At 43.2% G+C, this 18,565-nt stretch overlaps 1 long non-coding RNA gene across 2 annotated transcripts in view; it reads right to left on the bottom strand.

Moving 5' to 3' along the window:
* Positions 1–18,565, bottom strand: part of LOC114607785 (uncharacterized) — a 63,166-nt gene that overhangs the window by 27,810 nt on the left and 16,791 nt on the right. For both annotated transcript variants that reach the window (XR_003709222.2, XR_003709221.2), the window contains exon 2: positions 13,019–13,109. This is a non-coding gene — a long non-coding RNA (uncharacterized LOC114607785). The remainder of the gene's footprint in view (positions 1–13,018; positions 13,110–18,565) is intronic.

Below are 18,565 nucleotides of genomic sequence, written 5' to 3'. Positions count from 1 at the left end.
TAAGGTATGCTGAGGACAAGTTATTCAGGGCTACGACAAAACAAGCTTGCTCCACCTTTCATGTGACAGCCTTTTAGATATTTAAGGATGGCTATCATATCTCTTCTCACTCGCCTCTTTTCCAGGCTAAACATTCCCCACTTCTGTCAACTGTTCCTCATAAGGCTTGGTTTCCAGACCCCTGATCAACTTGGTCACCTTCCTTTGCACACATTCCAGTTTCTCAATACCCTTATTAAATTGTGGCACCCAGAACTGGACACAGCACTCCAGGTGTGGTCTGACCAAGGCAGAATAGAGCAGTACTATTACTTCCCTTGATCACGACACTATACTTCTGTTGATGAAGCCTAGAAGAGCATTAGCTATTCTAAAATATAAAATGAGTCAACACATCAGAGTTTTGACTCATTTTATTTTATTTTATTTGTATATTGCCCTTCATCTGAAGATCACAGGGCGGTTCACAAAATAAAATCACAACATGAAGACACAAAAGACATAATGAATAAAAACAAAAGCAGAGCAAACCAATAAACCTTCTCTCACAAGAGGACCTCACTTCTTACTTCCAAGAGTGCTAAGCTTGTAAATAGGTTTGAACCCTCCTAACCAAATCCAAACCATATGGGAGAACACGCAAAGCTATTTTATTTAACAAGCACAGCTAATTCTAAGGCATAACATGTATAAACAATACAATAATTAAAACGCATGGTTGTGCAACAGTAAGATTTCCCCACCCTTGTGCTTCCCGTCAGTATGCTCCTCAATATTTTGAAGATTCTTACTCTTACTCTTATTATAGCTGTGTGTCCCCAAACCTGGAAGTGGTCTGAGCCTCTGACTCTCTAAATCTTTCATTTCATTGCTGGCCTGGTGTGATGAAGGTTTTATTCTTCCTGAAATGTGCATGACTGATGCTGACACACACTAACCAGAGGATGAATGAATGATGGGTGAAGGGGAGAAAAAGTACGTACGTGTGTGTCAGAGAGGGAAAGAACGGATGATGGAGAGAATGGAAGAGAGAAGGATGTCTTGCACCTCAAGTCCAAAGGTTCCTCATGCCTACTGTGCAAAAATGGCTTTGAAGAATCAGGGTTTAAGAACCAGAACAAAAGTCGAACGCTCATAAACCAGTCGTAGTTGTGATGTTTGTAAGGCGAAACAACAACAAAACTGTGCTGTGGGTGGTGGTTAGAAGAGTATGGTGAGAATTAGGACAGGTTTGGATCCTGTAACAAAATTGCACAGGATCTAAATGAGTGGTGGGAGCCTGTGGTCCTCCAGATGTTGCTGGACTACAACTCCCATCATGCTTCACAGTTGGTCATGCTGGCTGGGGCTGAGGGGAGTTGGTGTGTCCAACAATAGGGCCACAGTAACCCCACCTCTCACCTAAACACATTCCAATAAGACGACATGGAAAGAGGCATTATCAGGAGTCCAAACTGTAAGAGCCAAGGGGACATACCATGTGAGGAGCAAAAGTTTTAGTTGAAAGGAACCATATATGAACCACGGTGGAGGTGATATAGTATGACATTTCAGACAGAGGAAAATGGTTATATGATGCTGCTTGTGTTTGTGCTGTTTAGCTTATTTTTTTTAAGTTGTTTTAGTCATAGTGTTTTCTAGAACGTGGTGGCTTTAGTGATTTGTTAACTATTCTATATGATTTGTGTTATATTTGTGACGTTCCGTTCTGTTTTCTTATTTATTATTTGTGAGCCGCTTTGTGATTCGTGTGAGTCAAAAGCGGCATAAAAATATAATAAATGGAAATGGAAAACGGTTTTCTCACTCCACGGACAAGAGGTTAGATCGCTAAACAAACAGCATTCCCATTGTTATAAACAACTGGGTGAAAGCAGTGATGAACTCTTGGCATTAATTATATAGCTATGCATATTGCATGATCACTTGACTGGATATAATGTGGGAGTCGAGAAATGAAGGAACTGGAGCAACAGAACTAGAAGGAATATTGGCTTTGATCTCTATTGGGGAAAGCAGAAATGAGAACCTGCAGCTTGTTACATAGCAAACCTAGAAAGGAACCAGTTTCAAGGTCCAGCTTGTTGTTTGACTTGCTCTGTTTTTATTAGATCTGCCCATTCCTGGTCTTTCTTACTGGGGGGGCTGCAGCTTTACTGCCAGCAAAATTGCAAGCAATGATAATCCTGATTAGCAGCATGGAAGGCAGTCGAGGAGGCCCTGGACTCAGTTATACCACATGGTATGGTTACTAGCTAGCTTGATGGACCTCCGTGAAAACTGTCTACATGGGCCATTGTTCTATCAAACCTTCTTTGAAGGAGGGATGGTGACCTAAAAATGACTGGCTCAAAATATGTGGCAGACACACATCTTCTGATGCCTGATCAGACTTCTTATTGGAATAGCTCCATAGCCCACAGAACTGAATGGAGAGTCTCTGCATTCCATTTGTAACCGCAGTGCAGTAACCACTCAAAATGTGTCTGGTCTGTCTTGCTGATCACAGTTGCATCTATTTGTTTTGGGTTTTTGAACCATAGCGTTGTGGTATGACAGCACACTACATGCCCCTAATGAGAGTAATTAAATCCCTGCTATGAAGCGTGTGAGTTTGTTTGTTTGTTTGTTTGTTGGGTGGACCAAACGATAGGAACAACCACCCTCAGAACATACTGAAAGAGATTACTGTGGGAAGGGCGATGGCAGCTTTTTGGAATAGGCATAATCCCCTGCATGGGGAGATTAATTTATAAGGTTGTGACAGGCAGAGGACAGCACTGGGCTCAATTCCACGCTGATTCATAACCTGTATTCATTTATGCAGAACTGTACCATGCTATCATTCTTGCAAATGCAAAATAACTGTAACAAACAACCGCAGAAGCAAATGGAAGAATTCTCCTGGCTAGTAAGGCAGCAATGATATGTGCTAAACCAAGGCTGCAATCCAATATCCACTTATCAGTGAGTAAGGCCTACTCTTCTGAGTAGAGATGCCTAGGTTTGTGCTGTAAATGAAATTCTTGCAACAATAGCACAACTAAAGCAGATGGCTGGGGACTAACCTCTTTTTTGGGCCAGAGGGTTGCATTCCCTTTTAGCCAACCCTCAGAGGTGTGCATGCAAGTGTGGCCTAAGCAAAAATGGGCATCGCCACCCCACATTCCCCCTTGCACACATGCAGACCACACATGCCCAAAACACAACACATGTGTACTAATGCTGATACAAACTCCTCTAAAGGAAGAGGAGTTTGCATCAGCATTATTACACATTACGTGTTGTCTTTTTGGAGGGTAGTTCTCTTTCCTGCTGCTCAGCTAATTGGGAAATTGCAGAGAGAGGTGACACCCAGAGGTGGCATGCACACAGATAACTGCAGGAGCACAACACATGCACACACTCATTGGACCTTTCCAGCCAGTGTCTTCTTTTGGCACAACTAGCTGTCCAGTTCGCCTCTCCTACCAGCTCTCTGCAATCATTTCTCCCCTGGAAATGACAGGTTTCAGGGACCTGTGCTTTTGGACATGGCACAGAGCCACCTTCCTCGATTCTCACCTTTCCTGTTGCTAGGAGAGAAGGGTAGTCCTGATCTGCCAGAAGAAGACTTCAAAGATCCAATGAAGTCATCAGTAACTCAGAAGACTCCAAAGCAGCGGAAGATTGTGATCCTGCATTGCTGACAGATCGCCCCCTTTCCAGTCTGGGCAGGACAGACTTCAGACAGAGGGCGGGGCCTTGGCCAGGGCTTCAACAAACTGAACAAAGAGGCTTCATGCTGCAGAACCAGGCTGGAAGGGCAGGTTTGCTACCAGTGAACTAAGAAAGGATAAGGGCAAAGTAGGGCAATAGGAGTGCAATGTCCTACTGGGCATTTGGAACAGCATTTGCAAGGGCAGCTGAACGCATGGGAGCTGAAGAATAAATCTTGAGAGGGTGGGGATTTGAGACAGCTGAAGTTCTGGAGCAGGAAAAGGACTGGACAAAAGAGCCAAAAATAGCTCCAAGCCAGGGACTGCAACCAATGCATCCTCCAAGAACTGTGTCAAGAACTGCAGCAGATGTTGCTGGACCACAACCCCCATCATCCCTGACCACTGGCAATGCTGGCTACATCTGATGGGAGTCCAACAGCATCTGGAAGGCCACAGCCCTTCAATAGAGGGTGATCCCAAAGCCACGCACCATAAGGGATGGGAAACTTGTGTCCCACCAGATGTTGCTGGCCCACACCTCCCATCGTTCCTGGCAGATGGCCATGCTGCCTGGGAGATGGAGTCCAATAATAAATTTGGAGGGCCACAGGTTCCCCTCCCTTGCTATAGGATAAGTTCCCATGCATGCCTGGAATGTCCTCCAACTGTGAAATCCCTCTCACGTACAATTTTTGGATTCCCTAACTGCCAAAGAGCATTGCAAAACATTTCCAGGGTTTGTGCTGCAGAAGTATCATGTTTGCAAATGTTAGCTGCGCCCACAAAGACCAGCATCAGTGCACTAGCTTTTGTGATTTTTAACCAGGCCACCGCTCCAGAAATGGTCCAGGACTTGCCCTCCCGTAAAGCCTACACATGCCCTTATCCACAAGGCTAAACCTCCATAGATTACCACACCATACAGTAAGGCTGGATTTTACTGAGCACATAACAAAGAAGGCTATTTTTAGAACATGGCACTCTTAAGTGGACATTTTAAAGAGGAACCGACAAAAGTTAGAATGTACTTTCTGGTAGTAATTACCTCCTACAAATGTGACTCATTCCTGCAGTTTGAATGTATACGTTTGATGTCCCAAAATCAGCAGTCTTATAAATAAATCTCTGAATCACAGACAGAAAGCCTTTAAGTGTTCAAATATTTCTGGCTGCTCTGGGAAGCAAGTTTTTCGTTTAAGCTTTTAACTTCATAACAAAATTCCAAAGTCACAATGTTGATATTTAAGGTAGGCAAATGCAGATAAAAGGCAGCCTGCGAAGAGAGATGTGTATAAGCATCATGTTCTTTCCCTTGTCTTGTCCATATAGCTCTGTAAACACGAAACCAGCCTTGCAAAGTCAGGACGTGAAGAGCAGAGAGGCCGGGATTGTTTTATTGGGGAAGGACCTGCAGCTCAGCACTAGAGGACATGCTTTACGTACACCAAGTTCCAGGTTTAGTTCCTCACATCTCCTTCTAAGGTAGTAGAGGCTGGAAGGATCCCTGTCTATGTTTGAAGAGCTGCTGCTGGTCAGAAGAGGCAACCCAGAAGATCAGAAGATGGACCCATGGACTGACTGTATATAATGCTAATACTGCCAGGGCCATTGGTCCATGCAGCCAAGAACTGAAAACAGTGGGACACTTTATAGCAGGTTGACAGTGGTGGGGAGAAACCTATGGCTCTCCAGGTGTTGAACTGCAATTGCCATCAGCACCAGGCAGTGGGGCCAATGGCTTGGGCATGATAGGAATCGGAGTCCAACAAGATCTGGAGGGCCATAGCTTCCCACTCCTGCTTTGTAAACTGCATTGCTAAAACCAAAAACAAAGTGGTGTTGTAGACTTTCCTTATTGCTCAAAATACACCAACGGCAACAGTGGGTGGGGCAATCTAAGGTACTTAATGGACAGCAGATAACATACAGCTCTGTGTAACTGTGTCAGTTGAGGCAGGAGGTGTGTCCGCATTCAGCGTTATCACTTTAACAAATTTGCAGCAACTTGCAGATGCAGGAACTGGACAACCTGGTGTCTGGGAAACATAGATAATGTATTTCTCAAACTCAGCGTCCTCCTTTCTTCTTACCTTTTCCAGGACAAGGTTGTCGTAGCTTTCAGAAAGCCTACTATTTACCTTTTTCTTTTTGCTTCTAGTCCAAAGATATTGGCTCAGTCTTTAATCATTTTTTATCTTATTGCCATGTTTGAGGCATGCTGATGGCTTGCCTTAAGCCTTTGTTCTCATCCCAGAATTCTGCCACTTTGGTCCAGCTCACCAATGGTTCTGATCAAACTAACGCTCTACCTTACACATGAAGGTAACAATCCTATGGACTCTTAACTCAGTGGGACTTACTTTTGAGCAAACACCCACAGGACTATGCTGGATCATATTTATTTTGGAATAAGCTTTCATGGACATCTCTGTTGGCAGGTATATTATATATACACAGGGGGGGGGCATAGGATATGTATTGCAAACAGTGGTGCTGCAATTTCACACTGGACTAAAATTTAATCAACAAATTTGTTTCCAGTCAAGACTAGAACACTACAAAGCACTTTGAAACTATTTGTCTCGCCTTAGGTGCTAAATTAGCCTTGCAAGAAAAACTTATGTCACACATTGGGCTCTGACAGACTTGCTGATTTCCTGTGCATTTCATGGCCCCATTCTTCAGTCCACAAAAGCTTATGCCACAATATAAAAAACAGTGTTGTGGGGCTTTTATTTATTTATTTGCTACCAACAGCTTAAGACAGCTGAATCCCTCTGGAATTCATTATGATCATATTACTTTTCTCTTTTGACCTCTTAACTGGATCTTTAATTTGCCCCTTCATATTCTGCTTTTAGTTTTAGTTTTTGAGGCGTTCAACAGTTTGGCTCTTCCTGACCATTCTCCTTTGATTTGCTGTCCGTTATCTCTTCCTTTTCCCTACGTCTGGAATGGTCTTCCTGGACGCATTTGTCATTCTTCCTCTCTTAAGAAGTGTAGGAAAAAATGTGCATCTTTTTGCTTCCCTTTTTCCACCTAAATCTTCTCTCTCTTCGTCCACTCCTCAGAGATTTCTTATAGTTTAACATATAACTCAATAATATATCCTGCAACTTACTATAGTGCTTCCATTTCAAATTTAAATTTGGAACTATAATTATTTGCTCTGTTCCTTCCCTCCCACCTGTCCTATCCCCACATCCCTGTTCCGTCTCTTTTTGCAAGCTACTGTGGACAGGAACGTACAGATTGCACCATTTGTCAAAAGCACCAAACACACCTGTAAGTACTATGAAAAAATACTAAACGATTAAAATGGTTGTGCAAAAGTGTCCATTGTCCTCAAGAAGAAGTGGAGAACACCTTCAGAACACCTTGCAAGATACTCCAAATAGGAAAACCGGTCTTTATTTTCAGTTGAGATGCAAAACAGCAAGCATTATAATGATCCACTTCTTTACCAATTGTACTTATCTGCCCATTCTGTTATGTCCAGAATCAGCGATGAAAACCCCACGAAGTCCTAAAATTAACTGCATTTTTGGTCAGTCCGAAGGAAGAAAACAGCTTTATGCTTTATCTTTCGAGAAAGCAATGTGTTAACAAAGAATTGGGGAGGGGGGGGGAGAGTCATGATAAGCTCTTGCTTTGTCCTTAATGCTCCCCCTTAAATCAATTTTCAGCTTCTTCTGAATTTGCTGCCTGTTTTGCAGCTGTTCTCCGCTGCTGGATTTGCCTGCATGTCACTGAGGAATCCAAGGAAACATTTAAGCTCTTCTGCAGCAAAAGGAAGGAACTGCTGCCAAAAAAAGGGGGAACTTGCTGATGGAGGTCACTGCCAGCTGCTCAGCCAGGACTTCAGCATTCTTAACTTATACTAAAGAATATTTACTCTGTGAGGTCACCCATTCTTCTGCATTTATTCTGAAAATAGTGGAACAACCTTAGAAGATACTTCCTCGCACCAGCAAGGGAGTGCTTCTTGCTTGCTTCTATGCATGTATACCTAACTGGATTAAGACAGATGCTGTATACACAACTGCCAGGTCCAATCCAGCCATGGGGGCTGTGTATGCCTGCGATCCCCAATGTGGTGCTCATGGACACCATGGCATCCAAAGCCTCCGTCCCCGTTTTTAATGTTTTGAAAGGCAGAGTTTGCCCGGGTGGGGGGTTTCCTTTTTTCATAAGTGGGTTAGCCTCCTATTCTTATCTTTGCGCTTAGTTGTTGGGGTGTGTGCATGTGTTTTGCCTGTTGGGGGGTGGGTGTCTAAGCATTGCCAGTTTTACTTCTGTGAAATGCCCTCAACGGTTTTTTCTATAGGCTTTTGAATGTGCCCATGGGCTCTTAAAAGTGGAGGAGCCAGGGTTGGCACTGCTATACAGGAGAGTGAAGTGACCAGCTTTAGACAGCACCATGAAGGGGAGATGAATGAAGGCATGAATTAAGTGTCTGAATGGTGCAGCAAGACTTTATTATCATAGCAGGGCGGCACCATTTGGGCTCCGCCTCGTGCAGAAAAATGCCCTAAGCTGGCACTGGTTGCATGTGTGCAGTTGGATCGGGGTCCAAGGATGTAATCCATCTCCATTAAGAGTAATTGGGCATTTTTCCAATACCTTCAGTGAGAAGCAGACCGAATCCTAAATCCTTTTAAAAATACAAACTAAGTCCTGATATTGGAGAAGAAATGTTTGTTTTCTTCTGGGCTTGATTCAACTTTGCTAGGAACAGCATTCGTTCTTCTCAGATGCCTCCCTCTCCATTTGTGTTGGAAAACGTCACTTGTTGAAAAGAAATTTGTAAAGTGAGATGGTTCGTGGTCTTTCTTTGCACAAAGGTAAATGTTCCAAGCCAATCTCCTGAGTGTCTGATTTCATCAGCACACAGAAAGACAGGGCCTCAGGGAGGGGGGCTGCTTACACATTACCAAAAAAAACCAACCCCACACATTCCCCGCCCCCCACAAAAGGACATGAATTTCCATAATATTTGTGCGGTGCAGGGAAAGTCAACATTATGCGCTCCAGACGTTGGACTACAAGTCCCATTAGCTCCACCCGGCATATCCTCCATGAATTTGTCTCTTTGTCTTCTAAAGCTGTCCACATTGATGGCCACCAATGTCTCTTGTAGAAAGAGAATTATGGGTGAAATACTTTCCTTTGTCTGTCCTGAATCTTCCAACATTCACCTTCATGGGAAGAGGGCCCTGAGTTCTAGTATTATGAGAGATGAAGAAACCCATCTGCACGCCATGCATGATTTTATACTAGATGCTGAACTAGAAAGGCCTTTGATCTAATCTAGCAAGATGCTTACATTCGCATATAGGCCTACACACACAGTGGAATGAAGGGGCAGCATCCTGGAATGGTAATATGGACTGTGCAGATTACAGGTTGGGGATGAAATTTTCAACACATACACCCCCAACACACACAAAAACTAGGGATGTTATGAGCAATCCCATACTTATGAACAGGATCAGGGTGTGCTCACCCCAACCCTGCAAGTCACTGTGGCTCCAACCTCCTCCTTCCCCAAGGCATCCCAGAGGTTTGCCATGTGCCAGAAGGAAGGCAGAGGAGGTTGTGGTGGTAACTCAAGTGTTCCACTGTAGCAGATGATCGTTTTTCCTGCTGAACACTGAACTGCACTAACAAATCCTAGTACCTCAGGTGGGAAAATGATGCTCTGCGTGATTCTCATGGGAGGACCCCAAGGGCCAGCTCAGCAGAAATTGCACATAGCGCATAATTTTCCCTGTTCAGGTTGCTGGGGATAGTAGTCCCACTCTAGCCCCCAGCAGGCTGGGGAACGCTGCCTTCTAGGAGCAGGGCTTGGGGCGAGGGAAAGAGCTAGCGGGGACTTTTCAAATGGTTACTTGGAACATCTGCAAAATGCTCAGGTTTTTCCTTCCCTCGGGGAGAGGCTGCTGTAAACCAGCATCCCATGCCACTTCAACTATACTGGGAAAGGCAAGCACAGTGTAAGGATTACGGCCTGACTGAGCGAAGACGAATTAATAAATCACCCTGTGAGATTTCTGTCTGTGAAACAGTTGCCATTCCTGCCCTCCTTCAGCAAGAGCATTCATTCCTGTCCTGCTAGTCTCTCAAGATCTCACAGCCAGCATCAAATTAATGCATCACGCTTCAAAATATTTACAGTACAATGTCCTTAGAACGAGCTCAGAGGAGCATTAGCATTGGGATCACGGTGAACTTGGGAAAATAAGCCAGGTCACAAAGCATTTATTATACAAAGTTTCCCATTACACGATCTGACTGACTGCTAGGAGGGTTAGGATGTTTCTTGAGTGACTAAAAATATTTGGCCGAAATCTCTGAAACAGGGACAGGGAACTCTTGGCCCTCCAGATGTTGCTGCACTTCAACGCCCGTTGTCCCTGCCCATTGACAAGGCTCACTGGGGCTGATGGGAGTTGGAGTGAAACAAGAGCAACTGCAAAACCTAGGAACTGATATAACAACAACAACAACAACAACAACAACAACAACAACAACAACAATAATAGAATTTGGAAGGGAGAATGGAGGGACAGAAGTGAGGTCACCAGAGAGAGGACAAATCCAGTTCTGGTCTCCATCCCCTCCCTTCCTTTCTTCCAGAGGTTAAAGCCTACCTAGGACCATGGCCCGTCCTCCAGCAAATGGCACCTGATTTTGGGGAGGAGCTAAGGAAGTAAAAGAAAAAAGTGACCAGGTCCCACATACTGGGGTGCACACAGAAGGTAGAACAACTCATGTCCTGCCCTCTTCAGCAGCTCAGTCAGCAGGACTCATTTTGGGGTGCCAGTAGTGACTGGGTGCCCAGATTTTTACAGCCCTGCTAATAATTGCAACGGTAAAAACACAACTATCAATTAAATGCATGAACTGAGGATAAAGCTTCAGTAAATGTCTATAGCCGTCTCTTTCATCCTCTCGTCTCTCTCAGCCTTGTATGTTGAGAGATAAAGCTCTGAGCATCCTAACAGGGGTTCCTGAAGCAGTTTATGTCTGTAATGCAGATCGCAGAATCATAGATGCTGCCTCTTAAATCCACGTTTTATATTGCAGGAGCGTCTGCCCTGTACATAGGGGTGGTTGCAGCTGTGAGCATCCTATTGTGTGAATATGGTATGTTTTGGTAAACACATAGGGACATGAGGCGAACATGTGTTGGGGAGTTCAGTTTGGCTACAGTTCTCTGCTGTGTGTCCACTGCATGTTTGCAAGAATACATCCCTGTTTCAGACTTCCCAGCATTTAATTTCTGCCACTAAATGCTATAGATGTCAGATACCTTCTAGAGTGTGAACTAGCTATCACTAAGAACAGCTTCCCAAATCAAGGAATCTGAATGTGGTTATCTGAAATGAGATTAAATTGAGCAACGTTTTTTAAAAACAAAACAACAGTGCATTTAATAGTGAGGAAAAGATGTGTTCCATTGGGGTGGGGCGGGGGGAGAAGGGGACTTTTCCAGGAAGCCCTTGGGTGCACCTACTGGAAAGCTAGACCATCAGCAGCTGGATGGGTGGGTTTTATCTAATAGAGTTTTGAAGCACCTATGTAGAAATGCTTTATACAGCAGCATTTAAATAAGAAGCACACCATGCCTAAAGGAATAAGCTTTTAAAAGTGATGGATCCTTTGTATTCACATATAATGCCTTGATGCAGTGCTCTACATTTCCTTCACGAATGATCATAATTTCTCCGGTCGGTACGCTGCTAGAGTATTATTATGCACGCAATTCAGTTCCTTGCCTGATTTTTGCTATGGTTTGTAGCTTGAGGCCTGAATTACATAACATTTCCTTCCCCCTCCTTCCTTTCTTCAGCAAAGCTGGCTTTTTTACAATGCACTCTGTGTGTTCCCGTTTTTTGCTTTCATATAACATTCTATCACATGCAGATCAATGCCCTGAAAAGACACTCTAATGATAGCTATTTGGGTGCTGATAAAGTATGTGGTGTGGTTTTTCAATATTCCCTGATGCTCTTTGTGACAATTAATTTGCTGTATATTTCTAGTTACACAGAGAAGGAATTTACCACGGAAAGTACCAACGTTTGCTTCTCTCTCGGTGCTTAAGCACATACAGATTTCTGCTGTGTCGTCCAGACCAGTAGGAACAGCACTAACCAGGGAGGATGGCGAAGGGGGCTTCCCACTGCCCTCCTCAGCCGTCCCTGCTGCTGTTGTCAGTCTCCTCTGGAGGAGAGGAAAAGGACCAAAGTGTAGGAGAAGAACTCCTGATATATATGCAGAGAGTCCCATGTTCAATATCCAGCCTCTTTGGGTAGGACTGGCAATGTCCCCTGTCTGAAACCCTTCATGTCCCCTCTTGAAACGCATGCAGAAATTCCTAAGTTCAATTGCCAGTATCTCCAGGTAGGGATGGGAGAAGCCCCTGTCTGAAATGCTGGAGAGGCGCTCAGTGTAAGGCACCTTCCTATGTTCTGCCTTCCATTCTTCGGAAGCGCCTCTGTTTCTAGCCATTTCACTGGTTCTGCAACATACTGGTCTCTGACTCCCATCAGCCCCAGCCAGTCAGGGAAGATGGGAGTTGGGGCAATAACGTTCAGGAGGCACCACACTGGCAACCAATGCTGGGTTATGTAATCCTCATGCCAGATATTCATATCAAAGGCACAAACTGTTTGTGATCATTCTTACGGAGGTATTTTAAAACACCCCTGGCACCATTCTCTTAAAATTGTATTCTATTATATTTTATTTCCTTTTTGCTGTGTTTCATTGAAATGTACACTGTTGCTCATAAGGCATGATGGCACCAGCTACAGCATTTGATCCCTCACACTGGCATTCTCTTCCTTTTGCAATTTAGGGCATAAGCCTATTGTCTCAGAGGCTGCAGGAGAAAAAGTCTGGCCTCAAAGAGGGAAATCTGCCCTTAGAATCCCTTTCCCAGCCAGCACGGGGGGGGGGGGGGGAGAGACACACCTCTGGGTTACCCCTGCCAATGAAAAAAGTGGGTGCCATGCCAGGGTGGTACAGATCAGGATCCTGACACAACCACACACACTTGGGGGCAGGGGTAGTACTAGCGCTGGCATGTTGATTTTCCATCCTGTTGTGACCAAAGTGGAAGGGGAATATTATGTCCCAAAACAGGGAAATGGGGGTGGGAACTGCTCCCTCCAGTTTTGAGTCTAGCAGGGCTTTGGATTTAGTAGTTCATCTGCCCCAGCAGCTTCCCTGATCCGGTAAGAGTGCTCTGCCCATTTTTATTTGAATAGATCTAACAGCAGATCTTTAATCTTTAATAAGCCTTTTACCTGTCACTCAATGAAATCTCAAATGGCGCCCGGGATCACTCTCCAGTGAATCTGCCTGCAAATACGATGCACGATTTCTTCCCGTATTAACCTGGAAGCACAAGCAAGAGATGTGTGACTCATTTGTGTCTTTAATGCTCAGGACTTTCCAGTAAGCTGCAAAACATCCCTTCTTAAGAGTAAGGACACCGATAATAAGTATTTATTAAATTCATTTTAAACATTTACATGCCACTCTTCAGTTTACAGAACTCTCAGCATAAGAGCTTGGCATGAAAGCAATAAAAACACTGTCAACTATAAGAGAAACCAGTTGAATAACAGAAACATAGCAGAGAAATAAATTCCATAGAATCAGAAAAAGCACCATTTTAAGTATGCGTCAGGGTGCGTCATGGAAAGCCCAGTCAAATAAAAAGGTCTTTGCCTGGTGCTGAGAAGACATCAGGTTTGGCATCAGCCACACCTCCCCTGGGGAAGGCGTTCCGCGTACACTGTGCCTCTCCCTCTAGTTATTGCCCATCTGACTTCACAAAGCGGAACGACTTGAAGGAATGTATCTGGTGATATCATCAGGTTTGGGCAGGCACACACGGAATATAGAAGACCTTTGGAGTCCTAAGCTTTCAAGAGCCAAAAAAGGCAATATATTCTGCACCCTTTAGCTCATTTCCACATTTGATCTCTGCTCCCTATGTGCAGCGTGCATGTGCTGCTCTCCTAGTTTATGACCCTTCATTCGCACTTTCAACCATGTTTCTCTTTCACTGTCCCATTACCTTGTCCCTGCAAACCCTTCTTTGGACATGTTGAATCTGCCTTCTTGAGGAGCATAAAAGAACAGCATGGACGTTGTAGAAGAACATTTTATGTTGTGGCTTTCTTTCAGTCCTCTAGTGGATTCTCTCCTCAGTTTACCAATGGATACCTTAATCTGAACACGGCGCCAGATGGCAATTTTGTGGATATTGATGAGTTCTGCTATATGTAAACACAATATCCAACCATAGTGTCTCGCTTTTTCATTTAGGGGGAGAAGCTTCTGGAAGACTAATATGGAAGAGCTGTGCAATCCTCAGCCTTTCCCTCCACATTATTCTACATAATCTAAGGACAAATAGCTACATAGGTGAGATGCAGAAGAAAGTTAACGGTGACCTAGCTCATTGGTGTTTTAATACAGGCTGCAGCTCTGTCTACAACATTCAGAGCAGATCCCCTGATTGCTTGCACCCATGCAAACGCAGGCATGCCAGGGGGTTAGTTTCAATGAGGAAACGTTTGCAGGTTTGACCTGGCTGGTTTTTACAAAATCAGCTGTGTGAAGGGAGTTGTACTTTCTTAGCAAAAAGAATTCTGGCCCTCTGCAAAATTCCAGAGTTTCTAGATTCATGCTGTCATTGGAAATGGTTTTAGGGAACACACAAATAGGTGAAAAAAGAATCTGCATGACCTCTCATTAAAAGCAAAAATGTCAAGCTACCTTTTTTATTTTAAACAAACCACAGGTTTCTATTAGTGCCTGAGCTACTGTCCATGGTATTATGAACTCAAATCTCATTTAAAACTGGAATTGTTTTGCATTGATGTTTATATGGCTCTCCCCCTTGTCAACTGGGGGAAAACTGAATATACTTGGTTTTAGTAGACAAGTTGAATCAAAATTAGCATGGGAAATAGAAGACATGAGATTCCTTTCAAAAATACTCAAACATACAGCCTGCTGATTGCTTTAAAATTTTAGCAATGTGCAGGGATTTAAACGGCCTAGTTGAGATGTGCAGTGGTCTTGAGTGTGTGTTTATCTATCTACTCTCTCTGTATCTCATACTTGCACACCACATGATTTAGTTGATTCCTGGATTACAAGGAATGGGATTTGATGGCCCTCATTGTCCCTTCCTTCCACCTCTACAATTCTATGATTCTATGTGAACCTGTTGCCTAAAATCTACCCAGGTTGTAAGTTCATCATCTCAGCCTCTGGTTTCTTTTTAAACTCTAGACTCATTGGGTAAGCATCAAAATTAAGCCCCACTTTTTTAAACATAGCCAGGATTGTATAATTCCCTTCCAGGGAAAACCTGCCAAGCCTCCTCATGGTGTGCTTTTAAGGGTGTTTTGAAAATGTTTATTCTTCTACCCCAGAAGCCTTTTAAGAATTGATTTCTGTGTCTGTTGTCTTTAAAGCTGAACTGTTTTATTGCTTTTTTATTGCTTCTATTTTATTCTTGACGTTAGGTTTCTTGTGGCAATTACCGTATTTTTCCATGAATAAGACTAGGCTTTTTCCTAAAAAATAATGTCCAAAATTTGGGAGCGTCTTATACATGGATAGATTTTTCCCCATTTTCTTAAATTGTGAGTCTTCAAAAATAGGGGGCATCTTATAGACGGAAAAATATGGCACTTATAAGCAGCCTGGTGATTTTTTGTTTTTGTAAAAAGCAGGGTAAAAATGAGAAAATACATCATTTTATTTTTAAATCGTAAACATCTTTTGAAATCCCCCACCCCTCATGCTTTGCTACATAGCATAAGGGGTTGCTGTTTGAGAACCAAAGGCCAAACTCATCTATGGCCAAGTTTGGTCGTTGCTCATGACAGCAGGTAGTACTGTACTCACATTTTCAGAAATGATGAGATTCGGCTGTCTCTTCAAAGCGTATCTTTCAAATACACATTGCAACAAATGCTTTGACGTGAATTAAGGTGACATTTGACATCCATCTTTCAATGTCTGGTGTAGCAATTAAATGTTACTTCAATTTAGAAAGCTTACTTTGGCAGCTAATATTCACTACTGGTATAACTAAATATGAGAGTCATGCATGAAGAGCCACTTTGCAAAGATCTTCAGAGATGAAGTTGGGTGGTTAAAAAGGAAGTAGAATGACACAAGGACAAGGACAAGTGTAAGCACTAACAATCTGAGTCAACATTAACAAGAAAAGGCTCCCTGAAGGGAAAAGGTCCCTTTCTCATGACTTCTCTGTTTATTGATTCAGATGAAAGAAGATAGATTCCACATTGAGTTTGTTTATTAATTAGAATGGTGTTCAGGGATTTGCAATTTAAGCATTCGCATGTTAAAAACCAGGAGAAGCAAACCTATTGTTACTGCCTCTTGTTTAGTCTACCTTTAATGCCTTGGAAGTTTACTATCAAGGGTTGGAGAGCAGGAGAAATACAAAAGGACTCTCTCTCTCTCTGTCCGCCCCCAATATCCTTTGTTCGCTTACATGGCAATACTTTAAAGTAGGTGTCTCTTCTACTTAGTGCTAATCAGCTATACAAATATTTTACAGCGTTCACTGGCTGGTTATATATTTGGAAAGCTTAGGTGCCTATTGTATTTTGGAAAGTCACGGCAAACCTGCTTATTATATTCTTACATAAGGCTGAAAAGAAAACTCGGCACAGCTTTTCACAATCCTTTTCATAAGTGTCAAAAACCATACTCTGGTTTCTCTTCAGATCGTATAAACATAAGTGTCAAAAACCATCTCCCTTTTCAACGTTTCTGGCCGAGCTGCTTGGACATTTTGCAATAGGCTGTTCCTATTTTCACTTTTCATAGGCAACGGTCACACAGTTATATCTTCCCTTGCATTGCGTGAGACTGGATTGGTGGAATCACCCAGGTGAATAGGGCCCCACCTGCACAATACAGTATTACACCACTTTAAATGGTCATGGTTTCACCCCAAAGAATCCTGGGAACTGTGGTTTGTTAAAGGTGCTGAGAGTTGTTAGGAGACCTGTAAACTTAAAGAGTCTTGCAAGATCAGGACAAAGGCCTATCGTTGTCCAGCATCCTGTACTTGTGGACAGCCCATAAATAGGACCCAAGTAAGCAGCACTCTCTCCTCTTGTGATTCCCAGCAATGGATATTTGAAGGCTTGCTGCCTCCAGCAATGGATGGAGAAAACAGCCATTGTGGCCAGCAGCCACTGATAGCCACCATCTTGGATGGCTTTCAAAAGGAGGGTGGGCATTTTCTTTCTCCATGTTTTCTACTAAGGAGTTAATCTAGAAGTTGAATAAAGTAGGCGCAAGGACACAGCCTTGTTTAACACCATGGTAGGATTTCCTTGGATAAATGGCTCTGTTGGTCACACCTAACCCGGACCCGAGTGTAATCGTATAAACTGGATGAGATGCAGTAGACGTCTGTCTATGTTTGAGGCGCTTAGTTTTTCCCAAAGCCTGTCTTGTGATATTAAATCGAAGGCAGATTTAAAGTCTATGAAAGCTGCGTAGAGAGATCCTCCTTTTCTTGAGGTATATTTTTCTGCAAGATGTTGGAGTACTAGGCCTTGGTCAAAAGTTGACCGGTTTGCCCTGAAATCAGTTCACTATTTTCCAAAAGGTGACTGAGTCTCTCCTTCGAGAGGCCTCTATTAAACATTGCCACTCTCCCCTTTGGGCCTAAGCTTTTTCTTTTTCTTTAAAAAGAGGATTAGACAAATTCATAGAGGGGAAGGCTATCACTGCCACTTCTGGGACAGAATTCCATAGTTTAACTATGCGCTGTGTAAAGAATTATTTTCTTGTGCCTGGCCTTAATCTTCCACTCTCTACATCCCTCCATTGGGAAAACTGTCGATTTATCCCTACTCTCTGCCTCCAGTTTCCTAGGCATTTACTGATTCACAAAAGCACCCGTGGCTTCTAAATTTATGCAGGAGTCCTTGGTGAGGGGCTTTTATCAAAAGCCTTTTTGAAAGCAAGAGCAAATTTTACTAGTAAAATAAAAATGGCTTGATTCAAGTTTTATGTCCCAGTTAGAAAGAAGTCAGCCAAGCCAAAAGGAACTGATCACAATTCTGTGAGCCCAAATTGGCTAGTTCACCTCAGCCCCTCCACCACACTAAGATTTTGGAATGGGGGAAATTTTATTGGTATACCACGAGAAGTGTGGCGGATCAATTGCTCAGAGAAAATCTCAGGCCAACCACATGTTGGAGATATTTGGCACTCTACTTCTGTGCGTGTGTCCACACGGAAAACGTCAGACACCATTTTTCTTTGCAATGAAACCTAAGGAACATGGCAACAGCTCACAATATGCCTACATACTGCGTTCTTTGCAAATATCTGAAACCGTACATTTCCATATGCCACCCATTCATTTGTTATAATAAAATCCATGTAGTTGAGCGTTTCCTTGCCTTGAACTGTTTCTCCATTTGACTATAGCAATACCACATACTGGTTTACCCTTTGTGTGTGTTTAAAAGGAGAGAGCAGATGTACTTGAGGCCCAAACCATAGATCACTGAAACTAATGGGAATAATAATTGGTTTCAGTTGGCTTTAGATCAGGGCCTTGGCTCTTCAGCCAGGCATTGTGCTCGCTCATCTAAAAGTTAGCTCCAAAAGAAACATATTTCAGTTTATGTATTAGCGTTTTATTAAGGCAGACAGGTGGATGAGTAACTACTGCCAACATTTTCCCCACAGAAAATAAAGCTTTAATGAATTGTTCTGTTGCAGGCCGTAGCACAAAGACAAATTGTTCCAAGACATGGTGGGGATCTAGA

The sequence above is a fragment of the Podarcis muralis genome, chromosome 12 (assembly GCF_964188315.1).
Source record: "Podarcis muralis chromosome 12, rPodMur119.hap1.1, whole genome shotgun sequence".
Lineage (NCBI taxonomy): Eukaryota > Metazoa > Chordata > Lepidosauria > Squamata > Lacertidae > Podarcis > Podarcis muralis.
The sequence above is the reverse complement of the archived record's forward strand: the minus strand, read 5'-3'. Positions and strand labels throughout refer to the sequence as shown.